A 5,000-nucleotide genomic window follows, 5' to 3' on the forward strand; every position below is an offset into this window, starting at 1 on the left:
GGAAGATTTTTCGGCTGAGATGGCACGCGACGGATGCCAGGGGCCGGGGCGACGTTCGATAGATTTTTGGACCTCAACCCTTTTGGAAAGTCTCCCATACGTGGCCAAAAAAAAAAAAACGATATATTTTTGGTACGTTCGACTATTTCGTTCGCTTGGAAAAAATAGCCACAGAGATCATCGGAGGGGGGAGAAGGGGAGGGAAGGGAAGAAGGATGGGGAAGGGAGGGGAAGGGGGAAGATGGGGAGGGGAGGTGAAAGATAGGAGGGGATAGAGGGGAGGGGAAAGCCTGGGGAGGGGATGGAGGTGAAGGGAAAGATGGGGAGGGCAGGGGAGGGAGGATTTCAGTAATCCTTGGCACCAGACTCTGCAGCGGTGGTAGCAACAGCAGGTGCAATAACAAAAGATGTAAGAGGACAAGAATGAATTCGACTCAGCAGGGAGTATAAGACTATTGTGCCCAGCAGAAGCGGGGGTTAGCAGAAGGAGAAGAAGAAACCCCCGCCACACGCGGAGCCGGATTACCACAGGACGAAAGATAAATCCCAGTAATCCCACTTACATCTCGGGCTCAACACAACATGGCGCCCATACACAAAACCTAATTAAATGATAAGCCATCGAGTGGGTTCCTCATGCCTCCGCTTCGCCGATTCCTTGCGCGCTCTTGCTGGTGCTTCGGTCGCGCCGAGGATTACGGGGGGGCGGGAGGGAATGGAAGGGGAGGGAGAGAACTGGAGAAGAGGGAGAGAAGAAAGATGGGGAAGGAGAAGGAGAGAAAGAAAGAAGAGAGAGAGAGAGAGAGAGAGAGAGAGAGAGAGAGAGAGAGAGAGAGAGAGAAAGAGAGAGAGAGAGAGAGAGACCACCGGCAGACAGAAATTATAGAAAATTACAGAAAAAAGAAACCAAAAAAAACGAAAGAAAGGACGAAAATCAGAGACTCAGAACGGACATGCGTGGGTAGCGAGGAGGGGAGGATGGGGGAGGAGGGAGGGGGGGAGGAGGTGAAAAGAAATGGTGACGTAGATTGAGATCAAGAGGCGATGTCAGAGGACAAGAGGACGGTAGATGCTGCCTATTTGGGAGGTCCGTGTTTTTTCTGGCGAAGCGAGGTGTCTGATCTCAGCAGAAAGATGTTCATTTCTACTGAACACTTATATATATATATATATATATATATATATATATATATATATATATATATATATATATATATATATATATATATATATATATAATATAAACACACAAACACACACACACACACACACACACACACACATATACATATACATATACATACATATATATGTACATACATATATACACATACATTTATATATACATTTATATATACATATGTGTGTGTGTGCTTGTACATATATATGTATGCACACACACACACACACACACACACACACACACACACACACACACACACACACACACACACACACACACACACACACACACACACACGTGTGTGTGTGTGACCGTTTGTGCGTGGGTATCTGATAGTGCGTGCATGCATGCAAACATGCCCCCTAATGACAAACATAAAAATACATACCCAGGAGCACAAGAACGCAGATCAAAAGCAAAACCCCGCTATAACGAACAGCCCCAGCGTAAGCAATCGGCGTAACGATTCGCGCCAACTACTCCGAAAGCAACACTTTCAGACGTAAGAATATAAACACAAGAATTTCGCGCGCCAAATGTCGCTCTCAACTGCCCCTTGCCCTTTAAGACGACCGGCCTGCTTGCCTCTTTCTCTCTCTGCTTCCCTATTCGTCGGTTCATCTTCGCGCCGCTCGCTCGCTCGCTCGCTCTGGGGCGGCCTCCTCAGGTGCTCTCGGACTGGGTGTGTGTGTGTGTGTTTGTGTGTGTGTGTGTGTGTGTATACTGGAATATATATTACACATCTATATTAATGCATATAAAATGCTTTATATATATATATATATATATATATATATATATATATATTATATATAAATAATATATATACATATGTATATTATATACATATATATATATATATATATATATATATATATATATATATATATATATATATATATATATATATATATATATATATATATATATATATATATATATATATATATATATATATATATATATATATTCAGCTCTGTTTACGATACTCAAATAGTACTTGTTAAATCATGTTCCTTTTAGCTAACTAGTACAATTTAGTATCCAAGATTCTGTATTTGTAATCGAATATACTAATCAAAACGTGATTCGGCGCGACACCATTTTATAAAGACATTTCTAATTTCCATGTTTTCTTCCGTTCCTTTCTCCTGCATCGGTTTCTATTTCTTATCACGCCCATGTAACGTGTTCTTCTACAATAATGATAAAAACGATAAGACCTTCTTTTCAGTCACAGAATATATCTCTTTTATCTAAAACCGCCATTTTCACAGACATGATAATGTCATTGTATCCAGTCATTCATCACTTCCTTTCAGTTAATTTTTTCTTTTATATACAAGTCATCTAATCTCTCTCTCTCTCTCCTCCTCCTCCGTTTTTCCTTGTCATCTTCTGGTGATAATCTTTCTTCGTCTTCCGTTTCTTCCACCATCTTAACTTTCCTCTTCTCGCCTTCCTCCATCCCCCCCATTCTGCATTCTGTTCTGCTTCTCTCTCCCTCTCTATTTGTCTCCCCATCTTCCTCCCCCGTTCTTTCTAAGTTCTGTTCTGTTCCTCTTTCCTTTTCCCTTCCCTCCTCTCCCATTTATGCTTCTTGCTCTTCTTTTTTCTCTTGTCTCCTTTACTCCGTTTCTTTCCCTTAACCCCCTCTCCCGCTTTCCTCATCTCCGTATCTCCGTATCTCCCCCTCCTCTCTTCCCTGACACCTTGTCCTTCCCCTCCTATCTTCTTGTCCCCCCCCACTTACACCTAACCCCCTCTAACCCCCCCCCCAAACACCTCCACTTACCCCCCTTCCCCCTTACCCTCTTTTATACTCGACCCCCCCTCATCACCCCTTCCCTCCTCCCCCTACCTCCTAACATACTCGACCCCCATCCCACTTCTCCCAAACCCCTCATTACCCCTTCCCACCTCCCCTAACCTCCCATTACCCCTTCCCACTTTCCCCCTACCCCACTACCACCAACCCCCATCACCTCCACCACCCTTCCCTCCCCTCCCCCCCTCCCCCCTCCCCCCTAACATACTCGATCCCCGTAAAGAAAATATCAGTCTGGCGAAAACTTGTACGCAGCTGCAGAACCCCCAACAGCTGTCAACGACCGACGCCGAGGACATAAGGCTTTGGATTTAGGGAGTCGGCTTGGATTCGAGTAAATATTTTCTCAAGGAGTTGGCGCCTCTTTCTTTAAGGGGGGAGAGGGGGGGAGGGGAAAGGGGGTGGAGAGGGGGGAGGGGAAAGGGGGTTGGAGAGGGGGGGAGGGGAAAGGGGGGTGGAGAGGGGTGTTGGAAAGGGGGTAGGGGGTAAGGAGGGGGAGAGGGGGAGAGAGGATGTATCTGAGTTCTTCCACGATTGTATTCATGTGTCTCTGTTTATGTGTCTGTGTCTGTTTGTGTATGTGTCTATGTCTGCGTCTTGTCTGTCTGTATCTCTCTCTCTCTCTCTCTCTCTCTCTCTCTCTCTCTCTCTCTCTCTCTCTCTCTCTCTCTCTATCTATCTATCTATCTATCTATCTATTTATCTGTCTTCCGAAAACTAGGAATTCGTCGATGGATACAAAAAGGGGGGAGGGGCATATCCCTTTTGACTCCACCTCCTTCTAGAATATCATCCCTGATATACAAAACAAGAAGTAAAAAAAAAAAACAAGTAAGCAAATGAAAATCACACATGAGCAAAAACAAAAACGACGCGATTCCGAGCGAAGATGCTCCGAGATTTCTTTCTTATTAAGATTCTAAGGACCGAGAAACTGTTTATTACTACAATTAAACCTTTTCGGACGAAACCTTTGATGCTCGTGCAGCCGCCCTTGGGACGTGATGCAATAAACGTAGGCTTCTGCAGAAACCATTCCCACCTTGTAAGAATTTCATTTCATGTTTGTCTTACGCTGGAGAGAGAAATAAAAATAGGGCGGGATATCTTGCCGTGATGATTTACAAAGAAAACGCGAAAAAAAACAGATAAAAAAGAGAAAAAGAGAAAAAGTAAAGAAAAAGAAAAAAGTACAGAAAAAGAAAAAAGTAAACAAAAATGGAGACGAAAACGAAGCAAAGGGAATAAAAACATGTGATACAACCCAAACTATTTTGAACAAAAAAAATAGAAAACAAAGAAAACAAAAACTGTTTATAGCAAAGAAATACAAACCAAACCGAAATCAGACAAAAGTAAGATAGATTCAAAGTCTAGCGATGCAACGCGAACGAAAAAGAGACAAATTGCATGATCCGACAAATTTCAAAAAATTTCGTCTCTTTGCGAACGCTTGAGAAAGCACGGCCAGCGAAATCCTTCCAGCGCTGCAGAGGACAGATAACTTATTACAGATAAGATAAGGTACATGCTTTCGTCTCGCGCATGAGAAGAGGCAGAGAGAGAGAGAGACGGAGAGAGAGAGAGAGAGAGAGAGAGAGAGAGAGACGGAGAGAGAGAGAGAGAGATATTGAGAGAGAGAGAGAGAGAGAGAGAGGGAGGGAGAGAGAGAGAGGAAGTTATCAGAAAGTGGAAAAAGAAAGAAGCAAGATAGAATAAATAGCTGGAAAACAGATACCAGAGAATAAAACTAGAAAGAGGAATAAGAAAAACTGGATAAATAGCTGAAAGAGAAAATGATACCAAAGAGTAGAATAAAAACGAACAAGAAGAAAGTGTAAATAAATGAGAACGAGAGAGATGACATGGAACAAAAATAGAAAAAGGAAAGAGGCAGAAAGAATAAACGGCTGAGAAAGAGAGAAAGAAAAATATAAAAAAATGGCAAAATAAGTAATAAAAAAAGAAGAAAAAAAGAATAAAAGAAAT

The sequence above is a fragment of the Penaeus monodon genome, chromosome 37, assembly GCF_015228065.2.
Source record: "Penaeus monodon isolate SGIC_2016 chromosome 37, NSTDA_Pmon_1, whole genome shotgun sequence".
Taxonomy (NCBI): domain Eukaryota; kingdom Metazoa; phylum Arthropoda; class Malacostraca; order Decapoda; family Penaeidae; genus Penaeus; species Penaeus monodon.